The 25979-nt window shown below is 33.8% G+C and overlaps 1 pseudogene across 1 annotated transcript; it reads right to left on the reverse strand.

The window, feature by feature from the left end:
• Window positions 1-5233: 5233 nt before the first annotated feature.
• On the reverse strand, window positions 5234-25979 carry LOC143563908 (metal-nicotianamine transporter YSL3-like; annotated as a pseudogene). Its single transcript, XR_013140747.1, has 8 exons — window positions 25917-25979; window positions 7886-8201; window positions 7546-7717; window positions 7364-7461; window positions 7147-7281; window positions 6864-7053; window positions 6678-6789; window positions 5234-6167 (listed from the first exon to the last, which is right to left on the reverse strand). The product of XR_013140747.1 is annotated as a metal-nicotianamine transporter YSL3-like (transcript).

Here is a 25979-nt window from a genome sequence, read left to right on the forward strand (position 1 = left end):
GCCCCGGCATGTTCCGCCGCATTTGGTCGGGGTGTGATAGATTGGTATCAGAACCGAAGGCTATAAGATTTGTGGTTAGATTTATGACCTAGTAGCATGCTTAAGGTCCCTATACGTGATATGTCTTTGCGTGTTTGCACCCTGAATTATATTATTAATTGAAGTAGCTTAAATATTATTTAAAGATTTGATATTATTCTTGTACACAAAAGCACACAAATCCGAGGCTATGCCTCACTCTCAAAATCATTTTCAAAACCCTAGATGTTATATTAAATTGAGAAATTCCTTAAATATTCCCAACATTTCTACTCCCCTTTCCTTGAGGATGATTCGTGTGACGGATATGTAGTAACTATAAGGGAGACACACTTGTTCTCTGAATCCTTGACACTAAGGCTTGCGAGCCTAAGGAAATGCAATGCGTATAAATATCAATCAACCGTGAGACTCTGTTTCTTTCTTGGAGGGTTCAGAGAGGGTGTGAAACTTATTAAGCCAAAGCATATCACAACAAACGTCCACGAATCTACTTACCTCATTGTATCAAACGTGGCCATGTAACGACCACACCCTTAAATCATAACCGAATTCACGGTGATACGTAGCTAAACTCGATCTTTTTTATGTTGTTTTAGTTGAAAGAATAAGTGAGAAAAGTAATGGTGATACATGGATACCCCAAACATTCACCTCAACGCCCTCTTCTCGATTTTAATCATTTTTAAATCTATTGTTGGAAAATTAAGCCATGATGATATATGGATATTTTAACAATAAAATTTTTGTTTAAATTTTTTATTTTGTTAATTATGATTGGATTTAGACTACAGATATACAACTGTTACCCAAGTTGTACTATCATGTGACACAAGTAGTTTTTTTATGTCTTACATGGTTTGTTTGTTGCCTTTATATGGTATTTACGTGTCTAATAGTCGAGTGGCCAGGGGCTGATCTACAGGAGGGTCAGAGGGGCCAGCTGACCCTCCGGCTGGCCAAACTTTTAATATACTGGAGTACTCAGCCTAAAGTATTAAGAGCTCATTTTGTGTATTTGAACATCTAGACTGTATTCTGTAAGCAGTAAAGTTAAATAAGAAAAAGGAAGCTCTAAGTTTTTCTGGCCGGGATGAGTTCCGGGACTGTAAGTGAGAGAACAATGAAGAAGAAAAGTCAAAATTTAAATATTTATATTTAATATATTACTATTATTGAGTTGAATAATGAGGTTTGGTGTGGGATTGTGGGCTCACTGGGCTATTAGAGAAAATAAGCTTGGCTCAACATAACTCAATTGACTAATGTAATTTCTCAACGAAAGTATTCTCCAAGACCAAACTTTGTAACTATACATACGATCACCATAGTTTTCTTTTCATTTCTTGGTTTTAGGTTTCAGTTTTAGTTTTGTTTTATTAGTTAGTTATATTTTGTAATTAGCAATTATGAACAGAACAAAGTTTAACTAGTTAGTTATATTTTGTAATTAACAATTATGAACAGAACTATGTTCGAATGTTTATTTTTCATTGTTAATATGTTTAATTCAACTATCTCACATTATTAATGTAATGTAATAGCTAAATCTTTTTTTTTTATGTAATTTATCTTAGGTTATTTATTTAGATTAACAAATATTTACTTAACCGAGTCCAACAGGTTATCCAAAATGTCATGATTTCAATATCAATCAATGTAGTTTATAAAAAACTTGGTTTTGCCATATAAAATTTGCCTTCTATTTTGATGTAAATAATGACAAAATTGTAATGCATTATATACCTTTTAGATTTTATTTGATTTGAGATCTATTGCTTTCTTTACTACATTCCAAAGCTACGGTTCCAATTCGGATGGAAAAAAAATTACACTACGACCCCTCAGTTGTTGAATATCTAATAAATAACACATATAAAAATTATTGAAATCACCACTATGATATTTATATAAAGTTTAGACTAGAGAAAAGATGTTACACTTTATTGGTCACAATTGTCTAAAGCAAGCAGGGGCAGTAAAAGATGTATCATATTTTCATGTCCACTACCTAATTGTAGTAGTGGGTTGTTACCTTCTTTTTCTAGTCCTGTTTCTTCGCTTTTGTAAGTGGTAGCCTGGTAGGACTAAACGATTTCTAGCCTAAATATGGTGGGGTGGTATGTGGAGAGGGGTAGTTAGCATTATATTGTGTATATATGTATATTTCAGTTTCAATCTTCATGTTGCTTTTGTTTGTATTATTTAAGGCTAAGTGATGGATATATTTTCTTTTTATTAAGATATTTTAAAAGGTTTTGTTAAGTTCTTGTTTGTTAGTAATAAAGTGCACATCCAGGATCAACACTGATAACAAGAGACAGATGCCTTATGTAAAAGGTAGGATTAATACCTGATTATTAGATGAGAGATATGATTACGTGTTGGGGTGTCATTGAGTGGTGGGCTAATCATCAAGTTGTAAACTTGCTAAGGTCATGTATAGTGGAGAGGCTACAAAATGATATGTTTTGGGTCATGTGACGACCAGTCAGCAAAGAGTAGTTTTTATTTTTTGGGTTTAATGGTGTTGTAGACCTATATATATATAGGGGATAGTTCAAGAGATAAATGATATTATTACAAGAAATGTGATAAATGAATATGAACCACTAGTTTTGTTTTAAGTTTTAAATGCTTAAAGCTAAATAAAGAAAATATTAATTATTTTCTTTCTTTAATTAATATAACTAATAAACCATAATTCTTATCTATTTAATTAATATAATTAATTAAATTATTATAATTAGAAAATATTAAGAACTCATTTATTTTTATAACTTACTTTTTGCTTCTTAAATTTTTATCCTACACAAGTATAATTTATTCATATATAAAAATTCCTTTCTATCCAAAACTAATTTCTTCCAACTCAATATATTAATATCCATCAACACATACTTACATTACGATGAATAATACCAAAAAACTATTTTACATGTATTTGCATTAAATATCAACAAAAAACATACAACCTACACAAAAACGTATAATCTACTCTTGTTCTAAAAATAAGACAACATATAACCTACACACGAAAAACATTTAACCTACATACAAAATTCATCATCAATAAAATACACACGCACACGAAAACATTTAATCTACACACGAAAAACATATAACCTACACACGAAAATTTTATCTTACACAAATACAATTTATTCATACATTAATTTCTTTTTATTCAAAACCAATTTCTTCAAACTCAACATATCAATATCCATCAACACGTAGTTACATTGTGATTAATAATACAAAAAAAAACTATCTTACATATGTTTGAATTAAATGTCAATGAAAAATATACAAACTACACAAAAACATATAACTTACACTTGTTCTAAATATAAAAAAACATATAACCTACTTACGAAAAACATATAACCTACGCATGTGTAGGATATGTGTATTTTTGTGTAGTTTATATAATTGTTGATGTCGAATTCCATATGTAAGTTGTATGCTTTTTGTATGATGTACGTTTTTATCGCTCAAAACAAGTGTATGTTATATAACTTTGTGTATGTTGTATATTTATTGTTAACATTTAATGGACACATTTGTATGATATTTTTTATTATTATTTATGACAATATTTTTATAGGCATACCAATTGAAAAAAAATATATATTATGTTTTGATATTTAGTGTTAAAAAACATGCTAATAAATTGAGTGAAAATTATTTTTTTAATATAAAGAATAGTATTATATGAATAAATTGTATTTGTGTTAAATAAAATGAAGAATGTGTAAATAAAAAATAAAACTAAAGTAGTGTTTTTATCTTTTTAATTATTATAGTTAAATTAGTTAAATATATTAATTAGAGAGAGATTCATTATGCTTATATTAGTTGTATTAATTGAAGAGAGTGTGTGCATATATTGTTGCATTTACATCTTTTTTATTTATTTTTAAATATTTAAATCTTAAAATAAAACTAGTGACTCATATTCATTTCTCTCAAATCTTGCAATAATTTGATTTCTTTCTTGAACTTAAACCTATATATATATATATATGTATATATATATAATATAAACGAAAAGCCAAAAAATCCTAGGTGTCGCGATGTGGTCGCTCCCCCTTTTTTTGGAGTCACCAGATTTGCTTGATTTTTAAATGGAGGCTTCTCATGCATTTGACCCGAATTCACGGGTATGAGTCTTATTAAACCCATATATTCATTAAACGGGTTATAACATCTCATTAAATTAAAAACTAATCTCACTAAATTATTGATGTGAAAATCCTATAAAATAGGATATACTAAAAATTAATATATGATTTATTAAAAAAAGATATATATAATTTATAATTAAAAACCGATTTATAGTAAAAAAAATAAACGGGTTTTGGGTCTCATCATACCCATGTAGCTTTTAAACCGGGTTATAACATCTCATTTATTTGTGAAACAAATTATCATCAAACCGTAAGTATATTATTTAACTTTCATACAATAAAAAAAATAAAAATTTAAAAAATAAAAACAAATAATATAATATAACCCCCGTAATACGGGGGATAAAAACTAGTATATATATATATATATATATATCCTCTCTCACAAACACAATATAATAATAACAAAACAACACAACACCGGCGACAAAGGTTTGGCGCCCCCCCCCCCATTTCGCCGGGCGGGAGGAGGGGGGGTGTTCTCGCCCGTCTCGCCCTCTTTTCGCCTGGAAAGTTTGCCCACAACTGGTGGCCTAAGTGAGTTGGTTAAAATCTTGTATTTTCTTGTTTTAAATTTTAGATTTAAAATACACGACAAATTTATTTGTTACATAAAATATATTCAAAAAGACAAATAGGTTAAATGGATCAACCAGCAAACCAGTCGGGTTTTACCTGAACACAACCTGTTCACGACCCGTACGTTTAGCTAACAGGTTCACGGGTTCGATCAGAAACTGACTTGGGCTGTTAATGCCAAACCCAAACCCAAACCCGTGAATTTCGTTTTAAGTTTGTGTCGTCATTTCAAGTGGTGTCATCAGTATTAACATTGTTATAATAAAGCAAGTGTTGTTACACCAAGTTATTGCCTCATTAAGTCATTTTTCATGTACTCACAAGCATCTTTTAATGCCAAACTTTGTTGCTCCCTCTTTGTCATATAGTCTGTATACATATCAAAACGAAACTACAAAACATTATCCATACTCTTAAAACAAATTCTAAGTGCTCTGGGTAGGCACAAAGTTCATACAAATCGGAGGATTAATCCGAGCTAACGACAGAATCGATGATGGAAGAATCCACAATCCGTCTCCACATATCAAACCCGAAGCAACAGCAGGAACCATAAGATTAGCTTTCTGCTTATTAACCTTGTGCCATATGAACACAATTAGGCTTCCCACACACATGTCAATAGCAAAATAAGCACCAACCAGAAAAGGTACAGCCATAGCCATTGGCAGAGGAATCAGTTTCCTTATTTTCTCGGGACCAACGTCTCTCACAAAGTTTCCCAGCAAGGCAAATCCGAAGAACAGGTAGCAAAGCTGTAAACAATGATTAGGCAATGCATAGACACCTTGAACACCTAAAATGGCCATGTTTCGGTACACAATAGCATACGGGGCTTTATATTCACCATCAGGATTTCCGATATCAAATGCTTTGTAGAACAGACAGAAAGTAAGAGGTGCCACCACACATCCAATGGTGGTTCCAATTGCTTGACTAACAAGCATTGACCGTGGTGAAGCCAAAGTCAAATGGCCCGTCTTGAAATCATGCATCAAGTCAGATGATATTGAGACTATGGACTTTATTAGACCGCATCCCACGAGCCCAGCAATGACACCATTATGTTTTCGGACATTGCAGACAGCACAAAGAGAGCGACTTTACCATAATTGTATGCCATGTTCATGTCGGTTAGACCAGCACCGTACGCGTTACAGAAGGCGAGAGATGGTGCAATAATATAAGCAACAACAACAGAGTACCATTTCAGCTCTGGGAACATGAGTGGGATGACAACAATGGAAACAATGGAGAATGCAACGTAACCGGTAGCTGCTAGCCAGAAGGGAATGCTTTCCCTTATGAACACCTCGTTTAGTACAGAATCGTCATGGGGTTGATCAATATCTTCTGGATCTGTATTAGAAAATTTTAAAAGAATGTTAAAGCGTGCCATGGAAATAATTTGAGGGTTGTTTGGGATTGGGTTTTGAAAGTGATTATTTGTTCTCAGGAAATTTAATAATCCATGTTTTAGGGTCATTTTTACATCTAAAGAAACTTTTTATCTGTTACTATTATACTTTTCTTCAATTTTCTGTTATTGCTTACTGATACTAATTTGTTTTTTGTAGTTTAGATTCTATAAGAAATTAACTATATGTTTCCAATAAACACTTTCATGTCCAGATATGGTTTTACCTACATCCCATCCTCCACGGACCTAACTCGTACCTTTGCTATTAGTAAGATAATTTTCCAATGTATGGTTATTGTTGTTATATCCAAACTCTTACATCAAATTATGTAATTTTGATTATTCCATATAGCAATCACTTTTAAGGGTGGAATCATGTACGCTAGTATAATTTTGAAAAGGTTGCTAATATATCTAGCTACTAATGTCAGCACTTGAGAAATTCTTACTAGTTTTAGGCATCTTCCGAGAAGTCTGATATATTGTTCTTGCAGTAAACACTGCAATCTTCAGAAAATTATACAGCCCATCTCCTAGGATAAGCGCGATCGATATGAAAACCTACAAATGTTTCAAATTACCATATGAGTATTTACAGAGACTCATTAGTTTTAACCTTAAAAGTGATATCAAACCTTATAACCGTTTAAACTCTTCATGCTGCTTTCAGGTAAACTTGAAGGAAACCAACTCCCTTTTCGGTCTTCAATAAGAGGCCACATAACTCCATAGGAGAGCACGGCTCCTGCAAGCAATGATAAGTTCACAAGATGTGAACATATCATTCCGGCTCCTATGTAAGTCATACTAAAATCAAAATAAAACCTGCACATAACACCAAAAACAAATAACCAGTTTTGCATTAATGTGCCATATATTAGAGCATTTATAATGATAAAACTAGCAACAAACACGTACGAGTGCTTGAACGCTTTCAACCCGAAAGTAGGAAAAGAGGTGAATCCACATGTTCCTGAACCAGAATAAAACCATTGAAAACAGGCCCACATAAAACTCGCCGACAAGAACTTGGTGAAGCCAACAACTTGCTTTCTGCAACAAATTAAATTTTGTATAGTAAATAAGTGAGCGTTCATACATAATTATTTATGATTATGCGAAAATGGATGCATACTTGGCCATCTTGTCTCCCTTTGGAGTGTGAAATCCATTGATGAGAACTGCTGTCGCAGTTCCACTAGGATATGTTAACTTGTAGTCTATGATCATTATCTGCCAAGCATCACATGGCTGGCCATGCAAATGATAAACTTAATTTGAAAGATAGTACAAGTGGCTAAAGCATAAGGTACAAACCTTACTTAGAGGGACCAAAGCCAGCAACCCAACAAAACTAGTAACAAACAGAAACCAGTCATCCAACCAATTCCAGGTTCTTTATAACTCCCTGGGGAGTTACCTTCAACATCAACACCTGCTTGCTGGTATGTTTTCTTGTTTAGTCCCAATAAATATGATCCGAATCCACCTACGTAAACCATCCATCGTTAATCACTGATGATTAATCAAATCTTGGAAAGTAAGCTTGTAAACAAACCAAACGAACAATTTTATATTCTTGTTTTTAACTTAGCTGAAGAGATTCATTCATATATCTTGGATTACAAGCATGAAGCAAAATAATTAGTAAACAAACCTCCAACAGCAATGCTGTAACAAGCAACAGCACACGTCTGAATGATGGTATTCTCCTGTTTCGTAAACGGCGTCGTCACAAACCCGGATTTATGAACCACTTCGGTCCATGTTTTAATAAACACGAAAGCCAAAAGAGCTGCAGAAACATTTAGATTTGGTACGAGACCAGTAGTCAGATTCAGCTTCGTTACTATCACACTATAAACCACACCAATCACAATACTCGCAACAAGTCCGCGGCATGTTATGTTCGCAGTCCACGGTGGCAACCTTTTAAGTTTAACAACAACGCTGTCTTCTCCATCTCCATCTTCCTGATAATAAAGTTCACACGTAGAATAACAACAAATGTTTATTTTGGTGCAATGATTGTGGACAAGGTACGTGGTGTTTGAAAGATTTGAATTTATAAAGGTGAATTAGCAACCAAACTCAATTAACGAGGTGTTTGTTGATAGTGGTGGAATTTAGACCATTGATGGTGTAATTTAACTATTTTTGTACTGCCAACTAAGAGTGTAGTACACATGAAATGAGACACGATATGCATCTATACAACCCAAATCTAGGTTTAAACATGTTTTTTGTACTAAGATTTTATTAATTTGGTAGGTGGACGGTGAATGTCGTCATTTTTGGTTCATAACCGAACCTATCTTTCTTACTTATAACGTTGTTTAGGACTCTCTAATGCTTACGTAAATTTTAGTTGAAGATTTTCTCCCGGGTATAACTACTACGGGTCTGATGATAATGATGATGCTTGTGATGTTTCAATCAATCAATCAATCATGCCCAGTAAAATCCCACCGACAGCAAAGCTATAAGTAGGGTCTGGGAAGGATGGGATGTAGGCACACCGTACCTCTATCCAAAGGAATAGAGAGGTGGCTTCCAGAGAGACCCTCGGCTCTAAGTACATGTGAATGAAGCAAAATAAAGGAAATCAAAGTTTAACAGTTATATAAAAACTACTACTAATTATAATAATATTAATAATAAGATCACAGTTTAACAGCTATATAAAAGCTAATAATAATTATAATAATAATAATAATATATGTAAGGGAAATACCATTATGGTATGTGACCTAAATAAGTTAAGTCTAAGCCCTAAGGTATTCAATTCTCTCTAAAAATCCTTAACTTTAATTCTACTTCTCCACGAATTCCTATCCTCAACCATGTCCTCGGAGAGGTTTAGGTCTATCAAATCATGCTTAATCCTCTCATCCCAAGTCAATTTCGGTCGTCCTATACCCCTCCTCCCCTCTATAGTAATGTTTTCTACGGATCTAACAGGATTCGTCGTCTGTCTTCTCTTTACATGTCCAAACCATCTCAATCTCCACTCTCTTATCTTGTCTGCTATGTTCGCCACCCCTAATCTCTCGCGAAACACACCGTTTCTTATTCGGTCTAGCCTTGTGTGCCCACACATCCAACGTAGCATTCTCATTTCTGCTACCTCCATCTTCCGCACTTGTGCCTTCTTGATGGCCCAACAATCTGTTCCATATAGCATTGCAGGTCTAACTGCCACCCTATAGAATTTTCCCTTTAGTTTAGTCGGGAAACTCTTGTCGCACAATATACCTGTGGCTGCTTTCCATCTACACCATCCTACCTGAACTCGGTGGGTCACATCACTGTCTAATTCCCCATCGCTCTGTACAAATGATTCTAAATACTTGAACTTCGTTACCTGCGGGACCACCTGCCCTTCAATTGTGATCTGTGCGTCTTCATTGTCGTTTATCCCACCAAAATCACAGTGGAGGTACTCCGTCTTAGATCGGCTAATCTTTAAACCTTTTGTCTCTAAGGTTGTTCGCCACTCCTCAAGCCTCATGTTTAGATCTTGTTTTTTCTCAGCCAGTAACACAATATCGTCTACGAACATCATGCACCACGGGAGAGTCCCCTGAATCAACTTTGACAACTCATCCAAGACTACTGCAAAAAGAAACGGGCTCAACGCTGACCCCTGGTGAAGACCTACCTCTACAGGAAAGAAATCAGTATCCCCCACTGGCGCACGGACACTTGTTTCACTCATGGTATACATATCCATAATTATCTCTATGTATTTCCTGGGCACTCTTCTACCCTCCAAGCACTCCCAGAGCACCTGTCGTGGCACACTGTCGTAGGCCTTTTCTAGGTCAATAAACACCATATGTAGATCACGCTTTTTCTCCCTATACTTTTCCATTAATCTTCTTATAAGGTGTATTGCCTCTGTGGTGGAACGCCCCGGCATGAAGCCAAATTGGTTGACCGTAACCTGAGTTTCTCGTCTAAGTTTAACCTCAATCACTCTTTCCCATAGCTTCATAGTATGACTTAGTAGTTTGATTTCTCGGTAGTTACCACAACATTGGGCGTCTCCTTTGTTCTTATAGATAGGAACTACAACGCTGCTCCTCCACTGGTCTGGCATCTTACCTGATTTGAGAATACTATTGAACAGAGTAGTTAACCACATGACTCCTTCCTCCCCCAGACACTTCCACACCTCGATGGGTATGTTGTCTGGGCCAACCACCTTAGACCTTCCCATCCTCCTAAGTGCATCCTTCACCTCTTCTCGTGTGATCCGTCGGCAGTAGCAGTTATTCGATTGTTGTCGTTGAAAGTTTGTGTTGTCATGTTCTTCTTGGTAAGCTCTCCCATTGTTAAAAAGATTGTGGAAGTAGGTTTGCCATCTTAGCTTGATGTCCTGCTCCTTGACCAGTACATGCCCATCTGTATCCTTTATGAACTTCACCGGTCCTAGATCTTGCCTTCTACGCTCCCTGGCTTTGGCAATCTTAAACATAGCATGTTCCCCCTCTTTTGTTTCTAGACTTTCATACATCCGTTTAAAGGCCGCCTTCTTTGCTTCCGCCACTGCCTTCTTCGCCTCTATCTTGGCCGTTTTGTAGTTGTCTCTCAATTTCACTCGCTCCTCCTCATTCGTGCACCTCATTAGCTCCCTAAAACATCCTTGTTTGTCCCTTATCTTGTCTTGCACTGCGTCATTCCACCACCAAGACTCCTTATGCCCACTTGTCTTTCCTGTTGTGACCCCGAGAGTCTCCTTTGCTACTTGGATGATCTTTGTCTCCATAGCTTCCCATATATGCGTTGAGTCCCCATTTAGTCGAGCCCGCGTATGCAGTAAGAGTTTATCCTTAAACAGTAGGAGATTTTCGTCCTTCAAATTTCCCCATCGAATTCTCGGTGTACCTTTCTTCTCTCGAACAGTCAGCTTATTTCTGAAGGCTATATCTGTCACTAGTAGTCGATGTTGAGTCACAACTGCCTCCCCAGGTATGACTTTGCAGTCCTTCCACCAACGTCGGTCTCCTTGCCTCATCAAAAGGTAGTCAATTTGCGTGTGGCGTCCGCCACTGCTAAAAGTGATTAAATGAGAATCTTGTTTCCTAAAATAAGAATTTATAATACCTAGGTCATGTGCCACCGCAAACTCTAGAAGATCTGTTCCGGTCTCATCCCTATCACCAAAACCGAAACCCCCATGTACGGCTTGAAAACCATCGTTAGGCTTACCAATGTGTCCATTAAAATCACCTCCTATGCAAATCCTCTCCCCCTAGGTATGCCCCCTACCACTGCGTCTAGGCAATCCCAAAATTCTCTCTTTTCCTGATCCCCTAGGCCTACATGAGGCGCGTAGGCGGAGACTACTGCCACTACTTCCTCTCCTAGTACTAATTTCAACACCATAATCCTGTCATTATGTCTTATCACCTCCACCACACTAGTGTGTATTTCCTTAGCCACTAGAAACCCCACTCCATTCCTAGCTCCATCAGACCCCGAGTACCACAACTTATACCCATTACAGTCAGCCCCTCTATGTCCTTTCCACTTAGTCTCCTGGAGGCATGCTATCTGAACCCTACGTCTTTTAAGCACATCTACCAATTCTAGCAACTTACCATTTAATGTTCCTACATTCCAAGAAGCCAAACGCAATATACGCTCCCTATCTTTACTCTTTCCTACACCCCTCGTTTCAGGATATGGTCTCAAGTAATAGTCATGGTTCCTACGCTCTATGGTTGCAACTAATCACACAAACACAAGCAATAGAACACCAAATCAATAATAATAATAATAATAATAATAGTAACAAAAACTAATAATAATAATAATAATAGTGTGTAGCAATAACAATAATAGTCAAGAGATCTTAAAATGAAAATAACTCCAAAGATCCGGATCACGTATGTTCTAATGATAATAATAATAATAATACTAATAATAATAATAATAGTGAGAAAGGAACGAGTATACCGTGAAGATGATGCAGCCAGGTTACAAGAAGCTCACTCTTTTGCTTCAGCGTCGTGGCGGCAGCTTGTGTTAATGCGGAATAAGAAGAGCAGCCAGCAGCTTGCGAAAGGCCGGCAGCGTGAGAACGGTGTGTTGAATATGCAGAGCAGCCAGCAGCGTCGTGTGGTAAAAATAGAAGATGATGCAGCGGTGGACGTAAGTGCAGCAGATACCTACGGTGGTTGGCGGCGGAACTCCGGCGCAAATCACCTCGGTAACGAGTATTAGCCTTATGAATCGAAGATCTCAAGAGAGTATTAGCCTTAAGTATGAATCTTTGATTTGTTTTCTTGTTTATTTGAACAAAAGAGATTGACACGAGACAAGAATTAAAAGTTTCGTTTGTCTCCGTTATAACTTAGGGTGATAATAATAATAATAATAATAATAATAATAATAATAAATTCTTAAATGTTAACGTGAAATTAGTAAATGTATCAATATTAACCCTATATTAACCCTTTTATACATAAGTTTAAAAAAATCATTAAATACTCAAGAATTTTTGTTTATTTATTTTTTTATGTAATTCTATAAACTTGTTTATTGAAACTTTTATCAGTCTAACTGTAATCATTTGGGAAGAAACTAGTCATTTTGATTATGATAAAAAAAATTGTTTTTCTCTTACTAGTTAACTTTGACTTATATATTGATTTTGCACTTTAAAGATTTCTTTGTGCTCGTTGAGCGAAGAAATCAGCTAGTTAAACTTAAACGTTATAAAACTTAAACGTTATAACGACAAGTAAACATTGATTCCATCAGTATCGTTTACATTTATTGTGTCACTTGTCATCTTTATTTATCAATCATTTCGAGAAGTTCAAGCCTTTTAAATGGTATTAATAGCATTGTAATATTGCTACACTAATTAAAATCATCATTTATTCTATATAAAAAATATTAATTATTAATGGCAATATATATATATATATATATATAATATATTAAACGAAAACATAAAAATCCTAGGTGTCGCGATGTAGTCGCTTCCCCTTTTTTTGGAGTATTCAGATTTGCTTGATTTTTAAATGGAACATTCTCATGCACTTGACTCGAATTCACGGGTATGGGTCTTACCAAACCCAGATATCTTTAAACGGGTTATAACATCTCATTAAATTAAAAATTATTCTCACCAAATTATTGATGTGAAAATCCTATAAAATAGGATATACTCAAAATTATTATATAGCGACCACATCGCGACACCTAGGATTTTTATGTTTTCGTTTATATATATATATATATATATGATTGATTTCTTTTGAGAACCATTTTGAATTTTAAGAACTCGAAAGAACTCAACGTAACAATTTTTTTTTTCGAATTTTTTTTACACATGTGTAATACGTAAGTGTAAGTAATGTACAAAAAATTACTGTATTTTTTTACACATGTGTAACTAACGTTTAAACTTGTGTAATTATCAAAAAACTTATTCTCTCTCCTGCTTCATTTTTTAATTAGATTTAATCTCAGCCACATATTTCATATCATTTAATTAAATGTGTGGTTCAAAATTGAGTTCTTAAAGTTCTTAAAACCCATCATGGTTCTCAAAATAACCCTCCCATATATATATATATATATATATATATATATATGAGAGGGTTATTTTGAGAACTTGATGAGTTATAAGAACTTTAAGAACTCAATTATGGACCACACATTTAATTAAATGAGTTTGAATATGTGGCTGTGATTAATTTGATTAAAAAATGAATCAGGAGAGAGAATAAGTATTTTTGTTGATTACACAAGTTTAAACTTTAGTTACACATGTGTAAAAAGTCGATTCGGTGTGTAAAAAATTACGGTAAATTTTTGTACATTACTTACACTTACGTATTACACATGTGTAAAAAAAATTAAAAAAAAAATTGTTACGTTGAGTTCTTTCGAGTTCTTAAAGTTCAAAGGGATTCTCAAAAGAAATCAATCCTATATATATATATATATAAATGATAGTTATTTCGCAATAAACATTATTTATGAAATAGTATAAGAAGTTGATGTATTATTTGTTCACATAGGTGGCTAGGTGCAAGGCTTTTTTTAATTTTCAACTGTAATTAACTAATTTTTAAGTTAGATGACTCTCCATAACAAATATTTTATTTTCAAGGTTAATTTCATTTATTTTCAAGTTTTATCTTAATATCCTTTTAATTTCTATAATTACTTTTTTTACACAACTATGATATGTGTTAATTAGGGCTATGCACGAATCGGTTTGGTTCGGCTTTTAAGCAAAAACGAAACCAAAGTCATCGGTTTTTGAATATACAAACTGTTTGGCTTCGGTTTTTCGGTTATTTTCGAGTTTAGTTCGGTTATAGTCGGTTTATTTCAATTATGTGTAGACATTGCAACAAAAAATTAAAAAATGAAAATAATAATTTTAAGCTTGTAAGAGTGTATCAGAGTACAACAAATATATTGAACACAAAAAACAAAATTAGACGCATGATATGTGGAACAATACGTATACAAAGTTTCTAGAGTAATATTGTTTAAAATTCAATAAAGTTCTTAACCAAAAAACACTAAAAAGTTTAGTTCTAATATTCATTCATCATCTTGTACATCTTCAAAGTTTAATCCCAGTCTTCAAAATCTTCAATACCGTTAATCGGTTTTTCGGTTCTTTAAAAATGGAAAACATAACCGAAACCGAAAATTCGGTTTTTCAAAAAAACAAAAAATTAACCGTCGGTTAATGCTTCAGTTCGGTATTTTCGGTTAATTCGGTTTCGGTTCGGTTAATTCGGTTTTCTGCCCACCCCTAGTGCTAATTATATATAAATATTATAAATATTTTATACACCTTTAAGTAGCTCTGGGGTATTTTTGTTTTTATTTAATAATTCGCCTAATTGGTTCATGATTTGATTTTATTGGTTTCATAAGATATCAAGCTAAAATTAAGTATTTTTCTAATCTTGAGACCAACAAATAAATATTCAAATACATTTTGGCTAATGTTATTATTATGATTACTTATTCCACTTTTGCTTAATAATAATATAAATATAAAACAAATATCCTTTAGAACAAGAAAAAAATGAACACGTACATATGCGCGCGCGCGGGCACACACACATATATATATAGAGAGAGAGAGAGGATAGTAAATGATATTACTGTGAAAAATTTATATGAACCACTAGTTTTATTTTAGGTTTTAAAAGCTTAAAGATAAATTAAGAAAGTATAAATGTATTATCTCTCTTCAATTAATATAACTAATAAACCATAATAGTTATCTATTAAATTAATATAATTAATCAAATTATTTTAATTGAAAAATATTAAGAATTCATTTACCTTTATAACTTATTTTTTGTCTCTTGAATTTTTATCCTACAAGTACAATTTATTCATACATTAAAATTTCTTTCTATCCAAAACCAATTTCTTCCAACACAATATATTAATATCCATCAACACGTAGTTACATTGTGATAAATAATACAAAAAAACTATTTTATACGTGTTTGCGTTAAATATCAACAAAAAAAGATACAATCTACACAAAAACATATAGCCTACACTTGTTCTAAGAATAAGAAAATATATAACATACACATAAAATTAATCATCAATAAAATACACACACACACACACGAAAACATATAACCTACACAAGAAAATTTTATCATACAAGAATACAATTTATTCATACATTAAGATTTCTTTCTATATACAACCAATTTCTTCCATCTCAAATTATCAATAATCATCAACACGTAGTTATATTGTGATGAATAATAAAAAAATATTATCTTACACATGTTAGTATTAAATGTTAAATATACAACCTACACAAAAACATATAGCCCACACTTGTTCTAAGAATAAGAAAACATATAACCTACACACGTGTTGGATATGCGTATCTTTGTGTAGTTTATATAATTATTGATGTCGAATTAAATATGTAAGTTGTATGCTTTATTTGTATGTTGTGCGTTTTTATTGCTCAAAACAAGTGTAGGTTATATATTTTTGTGTAGCTTGTATATTTATTTTTTATATTTAATGGACACATTTTTATGACATTTTTTTTTTATTATTTATGACAATAGTTTTTCTAGATATATCAATTGAAAAAAAATATATTATGTTTTGATATTTATTGTTAAAAATTACGCGTTGATATTTGCTATTAAATTGAGTGGAAAAATATGTTTTTTTAATATAAAGAACTAGTATTATATGAGTAAATTATATTTTTGTTGGATAAAATGAGGAGGATGTAAATAAATTATAAAACTAAATTAGTTTTTATATCTTTTTAATTATTATAGTTAAATTAGGTAAATATATTAATTAGAGACAGATTTGTTATGGTTATAGTAGTTGTATTAATTGAAGAAAGAGAATGCATTTATTGTTGTATTTACATCTTTTTCATTTATCGTTACGTTTTTAAAAACTAAAAAAAACTAGTGGCTTATGTTCATTTCTCGCATTTCTCGCAGTAATATCATTTCTCTCCTAACTTAAACATATATATATATGGGATAGTTCAAGAAATAAATGATATTACTGCAAGAAATGCGAGAAATGAACATGGACCACTAGTTTTGTTTTAAGTTTTAAATGCTTAAAGTTATTTAAAGAAAGTATTAATCATTCTCTTTCTTCAATTACTATAACTAATAAACCATAATACTTATCTACTTAATTAATATAACTAATTAAATTATTATAATTGGAAAATTGTAATATCCCGTTTTCTCGTTTCGATTAATAAAATAAAATATGATTTATTATGAGTCGGGCTTTAGGTTAATTAATATGGGTAATGGGCTTGGGTTAATAAGGAAGGGAGAAAGACCATGGGCTTAAGCCCATGACCCATGATATAAACACCTTAACTATCCATTAAATCCATTCATTTCATCCATTCCATACACCACTCAAAACACACACTTAAGCTCTCTCTCTCTCTCTCTTATTCTTTCTCTCTCTCTCTCTCTCTCTCTCTCTCTTATTCTCTCTTTCTCTTGCCGAAACCAAGGAGAAGAACCGATCCCGACCCGAGGTAATGATAATATGATATTGTATAGATCTAAACCCGCTAGATCTAGTCGCGAAACGACGAGCCTAAACCGTTAAAGTCACAAGATCCGGATAGAATCGGGTATGAACCGGTCAAAAGATGAGCTTAGGGATCACCCTAGCTAAGATCTGGATCAAACGGGATGAAAAACGGTGCGAAAATACGCTTTTTCGGCCACCGCCCGTTTTTCCGGCACAGCGACGCAGGAAAGACGGCGCCGGAAAGGCGGCGTACGAGAATATGGGAATGTAACCCTAGTTCGTTAGCGGAAACATAACGAATTAACAAGCAATTCGTTATGCTCATTCGTTAAGAAGATATAAGGAATTTTAGGCAGTTCGTTAAGCCAGTCGTTAAGTAATTCGTTAAGGAATATATAACGAATGAACCCTCATTCGTTAGAAGGTTCATTCGTTACAGAGGGGTCATCCGTTATACAGGCCAATTCGTTATAAGGGTCAGTTCGTTATAAAGACCTGTTCATTATAAATCCCCATTCGTTAAAGAACTGTATAATGAATTAGAATTTGAGAACTGGATAACAAATTAGACTATGAAAGAATGAGAGAAAGGTCCCTGGACTTGTGATATAATGGATCAATTACAAAGAAGACCTCGAACTTTATGAGTTAGCAAATAAAATAATAAATTAGAATTCTAATGAAAAATGTGTTAAGACAGTTAATGGAAATAAAATTTTTCCAAGCTAATATGGCAGCTCGAACCCATCCAGGGGCTCTACCCCTTGGACCCTACTAGGGGATGCCACTCCTAGAACCTCGCTGCCAGGGGCGCTGCCACCGGATCCCCGTTCGTTAAGGGTTATAACTAAACTAGAAATACGATATGGGTAGTGATAGTTAATAGATACATGTAATTGTTATACAGTTAGTCGTGCACAGCTAAAGAAAGGGATAACCATTAACGGTGAACGTAACCGAGTTCAGGTGAGTTTCTAGCCCCATTCCTTGTTATGTTTTCGGGGCTGTTTGCATACTCGATTTGGTTAGTTAATACACTTACCTTAAGTGGTAAGTGTATGCTTTATATGTTTTATGTATGAATGAATGCTTGTCGGTGTGTGAATGATCTTCGGATGTTGCATGTACTGCCAGGCAATGGTTTGATGATATGATTGTTGTATATGATGAATGAATGATGTATGTACGTATGTGTGACACTCGTCAATTTCAGGTTAACTCCGTTAACTCAAACTCCGTCAATTTAAACTTAAGATCATTGGATCTATAACGCACATCTCATTACATTTAAACTAGGGTTTAAATGACGCTTGACAACTACTACATGTGTAGTCTTTCGGGAATTGCACCGAAACGCAAACGAGTTGACGCAAACAATTGGTGAATAAACGAAAAACGTCAAAACAATAATTATGTGATAATTATGTGTTAACATATGTGTTACTTGATTATATTATGTGTGATGCTAGACAAGAAACAAGAACTAGTTAAAATAAGCTAGAAAAGTACAAACTAGAAATTGAGGGACTAAAGTGTAACATGTTATTATAAATAATAATATTAACCTAAAACCCTAACACTCTCTCTCTCCCTCTACACCGATCGGCCCCCCCTCCCCCTTGTTCTTGGCTGCCGTCAACCACACACACACATACACACAAGATCTTTCAAGTTTAATCGAAGATTAAGGTGCTAGGAAGGTATAAACAACTATCCTATGTATTTTACATGCTTAATTTTGAGTTTGAATGGGTTAATTATAAACCCTAGAATCCGAAAATTATATATATGGTGTTCATATGGCTTGTTTTGATTAGATGATGGTTAATTATGTATTGATTGTTGATTTGATAACTAGAATTGATGTTATTGCATGTTAATTGCTTGTTTCTTTGATTTTGAGTTCAAGTAAAACCCTAATCATGTATGTGGTGTGTATTTGATGTGCATGGATAGTGATTATGGTGTCTAGAATGTCATATGAACGGATTATGGTCTATACATGGTTAATATGTTGATTTTGGATGTAAACAGTTTCTGGACAGATTGTGTTGTTGATGTTCAATTGACTGTAACGGGGTGTGAATTTGAGAATTGGTCGAGATTATTAATACTACAGTGTACTAGGTTGAGTCTAGTTTCTAAGGAATATAAATTTGTAATTTTTGGACGAGTAAAAGTTAATCTTTATGATTTTACAAAAACGTTGTGCAAATCTGAATTGTGAGACCTGCTGTTAGGTTGTTTGTAAATATTATATCTCATGAACTACAAGACCAAATGGGTTGGTTCCACTTCTGGAAGTTAACTTGTTGAGTTAAGAACCTAACCCAATTGGTCTTGCATTTGTTGAATTTTTCATTTAACGGGAATTACAAATAACATTCTGTTGCGCATGAATTTGACTGTTGTGAGTTTGCTGTAATGTTTTGATCATTGTGAGAAGTTTATGTGGAATAAAAATACAATAAAATATGTTCTGGAAACCTAACACATGTGTGCTCTTGTGATGATTTTTGATGAATTAATTGATGAGTTATGATCTGTGAATAGAGTAATCTTTACTAGTAGTAATCTGTCTCGGTAAAGTTAGCTGCTGAACTTTGTGAAAATACATGAAAAGTGCTAGTTGCTAGTTAATTGTTATGTTTTGACCAAATTGCCCTTGCGGGGAAAAATTGCTAGATACGTACGCTATTAACACTTGACACGTAAGTAGTTACTCACACGTGTAACGTATCACAAATATGCTTGTTAATTCACACACGATTCACAAACGAACACGAAACGTATTTTTGTGCTTAGGAATTATGTGTCGGGTCTAGAGACTCGATAATAGTTCCGATACTTAGAAAAATCTCATTTTTGTGTCTTAGAACGCGAGTGAGGATTTTTCTGTGACGCACATCTCTCGGACTTTGGTTTTTAGTAATCTTCGCAAACAGTGAGTTTCACTTACCCCTTTTTAAACTCTTTAAACGCTTTTCATTTGTGGGAGATAACATACTCCGAAAACGTTTTTAGATTTTGTTAGTAAATTATATATCACTTGTAAAGGCTAAGTGGCAAACGAAACAATTGAATTCCTACACATCGAACCGTTTAGTATTGGAAAATAGCGAGTCACTGTTGAGTAGTACTACTGGGTCTGACAAACCCCACCCAACGCTAAACTCGACTGGAGGTCGAGTGGGTGTAATTTTTGCTAACACATTACCATGGTTGGGATAGACCTGGTGGCAAGGCACATGATAAACAGTCAGCTTCGGTGTCGAACACTTAGTAATACCTGTTGTATAGGCTAGCTACCTATCGATATATAATTGATTTAACACTATCTGGTAAACGCTAAACGATAAACGCTGAACGCAGAACGCTGAACGCAAAATGCTAAACGCTTTATTTTATATAAACTTGTGAACTCACCAACCTCGTGTTGACACTTTTAGTATGTTATTCTCAGGTAGCCGAGGCGGGCGCGCGGTTTAGGATCATGCATTGCTTGAAAACGCTTTTGTTTATGCAAACTATTTTAAACTGTTATCATTGGGTTTTAAGTCGTCCTGCGTGACGCAACATTTGTTTTATGGTTTTTTTTACGCTTCCGCATTAATTACTTGTAAACGTTTTGTGGTTTGAAAACTTTGTTTTATGGTTTGATTATAACTAATGAATCCGATCCTGTTAGTTCACACCCTCTGACGGTAAAACTCCGTTAGTGGATTTTGAGGGTGTGACAGTATGAAACTTATAAATATATATAAAGAAAAGTATGTCATGGTAATAGGTAGGAAAGGGAGACCAGGCCCTAATAATAACCGAGGATGGAGGGTACCGGGCCCTAATAATATCCGAGGATGGAGGGTACCGGACCCTAATAATATTCGAGGAAGAAGGGAGACCGGACCCTAATAATATCCGAGGATATAGGGCACCGGACCCTAATAATATCCGAGGTATGTAGGGCGTAATGCTCTTTACAATGTAAGGTTAGTTATGAATGTATATGGAAGAATGATGAATAGGTTAAGTATGTAATGCGTACCTTCGGGCACGTATATGTGTATGAAAAGTAAGTTACTTGATTAACTAAAACTCACTCAGCGTAGCTGACTTTTAGTATGCACCCAAGTGAATAGGATGAGGCAGCTCGCTTGATGATGACACATGGCATGGAATTGAAGATAATGGCATCTCAAGGAAATGTTGTGATGTTTAAAGACTATGTTTTGTTTTTAAATGGCTACGAATGTTTGCTAAGACAATATTTGAAAGTTATATAATATGTTATGGTTGAAGTTTTATATTCCGCGTAAAGTTTTGATTAACTCTGACATTTAGAACTGTGTTTATGAGTAAATCCAACTTCCACTGTAGGGCACCGGCAACGGGGCCTTACAAAAATATTAAGAACTCATTTATTTTTATCACTTATTTTTTGTGTCTTGAATTTTTATCCTGCACAAGTATAATTTATTCATACATTAAAATTTCTTTCTTTCCAGAACTAATTTATTCCAACTCAATATATTAATATCCATCAACACATACTTACATTATAATGAATAATACCAAAAAACTATTTTACATGTGTTTGCATTAGATATCAACAAAAAACATACAACCTACACAAAAACGTATAATCTACACTTGTTCTAAGAATAAGACAACATATAACCTGCACACGAAAAACATATAACCTACACACAAAATTCATCATCAATAAAATACACACGCACACGATAACATATAACCTACACACGGAAATTTTATCTTACACAAATACAATTTATTCATACATTAATTTCTTTTTATTCAAAACCAATTTCTTCAAACTCAACATATCAATATTCGTCAACACGTAGTTACATTGTGATGAATAATACGAAAAGCTATCTTACACATGTTTGCATTAAATGTCAATAAAAAAATATACAACCTACACAAAAACATATAACTTAAACTTATTCTAAGAATAAGAAAACATATAACCTACATACGAAAAACATATAACTTACGCATCTGTAGGATATGTGTATCTTTGTGTAGTTTATATAACTGTTGATGTCAAATTACATATGTAAGTTGTATACTTTTTGTATGTTGTACGTTTTATTATTCAAAATAAGTGTATGTTATATAACTTTGTGTAGGTTGTATATTTATTATTTACATTTAATGGACACATTTGTATGATTTTTTTTTATTATTTATGACAATAATTTTTATTGGCATACTAATTGAAAAATATATATATATATATATTGTGTTTTGATATTAAGTGTTTAAAACACATTGATATATGCTAATAAATTGAGTGGAAATTACTTTTTTAATATAAAGAAATAGTATTATATGAATAAGTTGTATTTATGTTGAATAAAATGAAGAATGCGTAAATGAAGAATAAAAATAAAGTTGTGTTTTTATCTTTTTAATTATTATAGCTAAATTAGTTAAATATATTAACTAGAGAGAGATTTATTATGGTTATATTAGTTGTATTAATTGGAGAGAGAAATAGTGCATTTATTGTTGCATTTACATATTTTTTATTTATTTTTAAATATATAAAATCTAAAATAAAACTAGTGGCTCATATGCATTTTTCGCACAAATATCATTTCTCTCTTGAACTTAAACATATATATATATATATATATATATATATCTTAATTATTTAAATATCAAGCATAATTAATAATAACAATAATATAATAACTAGATTAATAACTTCCTAACTACAATTTTACTCAAATCTCATCGAAACCCAAATCCATTATAAGTTTTTATGTCGTTTATAATTAATCCCTATTATCGTTAATAACTATGAATCTTTGTCGATGAATCTCAATGAGCTTGACCATTTTATATTCTTTTATCATCATCTTGTCATTTATCCACTTGATAAGGTGAGAAGCCATTTCCCTTATTTTACCTATTTTCAATGTTTTGTGGATTTATGCGTACTTACAACTATTTATATATTATATTGTATACTCATTAGCGAACTGTGAACATTGTGTGTGTATCAATTAAATGACTAATTGCTATTTGTTTATTTGTTTTATTTTATCGCATTCGGAGAGGTCCATCATAATCACATTATAGTATAATCATACGACCGTCGTAGTAGCCAAAGCCCGTTTCGCTAGGCAAGGTTAACTGACACCCTTTTATTGCACATGGTTTGATTTTTTATACTCACAATAACAGTTTTTCATTTTTATATATTTATTGTATTAAAAACTGGTGACTTTCTCACTCAACCCCATGTTGACAAATATATGTTATTATGTAACATGATTAGGACCTCATCACCTCATGCATGCTTACTTAATTACCTTATGTGTTCTATTTATGTGTTTACAGCTTACCTATTTAATGAATAAAATATCTATATTATCATGCACACACAAACACTGAGGCTACGCCTCACTATAAAAAAAAATTAAAGATAATAGATTGTTTTTATATTGGGAAATTTTTTAAGAATTCCCTTGTTTTGTTTTAACTCCCGCACCTTAAAGCATGAGAGTATGACAAGTTCATGTAGTAACTGGAAGAGGGAGAGTACTGTGAGTTGGGCCTTGGCAAAACGATTCCAAGAACCCAAGGTAAGTCGCAATTTCTTACCTGGAGGATAACCCGGCCACAGTACTCAAGCTTATAGGCCAAAGCGGAACAATTTTCATACAACTGGAACTTTAAGTGGTCAACGTAGCCAGTTGTAACAACGTGAAAATTTCGAGTTCAAAGTATCAACTTTTCAAAGTCTAGGGACTAAAATTGCGAAATTCCAAAGTGAGGGTTTAATTTGAAAATTCTGATTTCCTGACCCATCGCACTACGCGATGAGTCAGAGGAGAGCCCCATCGCGATGGGGTACCTGACACAACGTGACACGTGTGCCACGTGGCACACGGTGGCAATGGTTATCGCCACGTGTTACCGCGTGGCAACACTGCTGCCACGTGTTGCCATGTGTAGCGGTGACTGCCACGGGTCAACACGTGGCAGGTCTACGCTGTGAGTCAGCAGACCTATATCGCGATACGCTATAGGTCTGCTGAGGAACCTATCGCGTATCGCGATAGGGACCGATTTCAAGTCTATAAATAGCAAGTCCGGGATTTCATTTTCTCACATCCAAATTCAGTATTCCAGTCTCTCTCTAACATCTCTCTAAGTCCCGACAATCATATAAACGATTTGCCTCGATAAGCGTGCCCCGATCTCTTGTTTGTGTACACCGTTTCCTCGAAGTTTGTGCCACCCTCCACCCTCAATCATCAAGAAGGCGTTGTTATGGCAATAAGTCCCGAAAGACGTGCCGACGTGTGTTGAAGTTGGCATATCAAAGTTGATCGAGAAAAGTAAAGCGGAGTCGGAGTATTGCTCAATTCTCTAGGGTTTCTATACGCCATTTAAGGTTAGGCGTATTATCGAATTCAATGTAATTTAATATTATATTCAAGGCTTAAGCCTTAAGTCGAGGATATACTCGATACCTCGATAAAAGAAAAGAAAAGAAGACATAACAAAGAAATGATTAAAAGATTGATTATGAATATTTTTGAATACGTATATATGTGTGTAAGTATATATGTAAATATTCTTTGTTATGAAAAATTATCTAATGAATAAAGAGGATTCTTAAATAATAAAAGAAAAAGAATACGTTTCTTGGAGAAGAAGAAATGTCGGGTTTCTGTATAAACTAAAGGTTTATAATTTACTGTTAAACTAGAGGTTTTTAAGTAAACAAAGAATTGAACTAAAGGTTCAATCGAGGATTGAGATATAAGACTAAAGGTCTTAAGCCGAATCGTGTATCCGACTAACAAATATTTATACTCGTACTATAGGTGCGAGATAAAGAAAGGGAAAGACCCTTGGACGGTGAGCGAAGCCGATCCTAAAGAGACAAGGTGAATACGCCCCCAAACTTTTATTATTTAAAATGAGTCAAACTTGTTATTCGAAATTGTTTACAAGGAACTATGTGTTCCTAAAACCGTTATGAATAAGGGTATAAACCTAGCCCTCAGGCTATGGTATACGTATGTCTGGATCCTTACATAGGTGGTACTATGCGATGTATGGGCATGATCGCACCACCCTTGGTCGTAGGACGCTCTCCTGCAGGGAGTACGACCTTATGTGTATATTTACGGGTACTTAACTAAGTCAAACGCTGCGGTGTTTGCTGAGGTGACCTAGCGTAGAGGCTCAAATTTATAATGTGTTATTTGACTTTGTTATTCCTAAGCCACGTTGGGCTGAGGCAGGCGTAGTCTTGAGGGGTAATAAAGTAAAAGAGTTATTTTTGCGTCAGCGTGTTCACCAGCATTCGTTGCTGACGTATTTTATTACGTTTTGCAGGTGAACAAAGTTAGAGCTTGGAAATGATGAAGTACTAATATCCGATGGCTCGGATTCTTTTTGGTATAAGTTTAATATGGTGGTTTGTAATTATAAAACAAATAATCTTTTGTTAACAACTCTAAACGGGTATTTTATAATTCCCGCCTTTTGAATGTATATATAAATGTTACATTTTCGATCCTTAAAGTTGTATGAGACTTCCGCAAACTAACGCAACTCTGATTTATTTACAAACACGATACCAAGTTATGGGTCGCACTCCTCGGTCCTGGAAGGGGGTGTGACACGCTTGGTATCAGAGCCAT

This window comes from Bidens hawaiensis, unplaced genomic scaffold (genome assembly GCF_021521415.1).
Source record: "Bidens hawaiensis isolate Kalapana, Puna unplaced genomic scaffold, B.hawaiensis_p1.1 tig00021613_1, whole genome shotgun sequence".
Classification (NCBI taxonomy): domain Eukaryota; kingdom Viridiplantae; phylum Streptophyta; class Magnoliopsida; order Asterales; family Asteraceae; genus Bidens; species Bidens hawaiensis.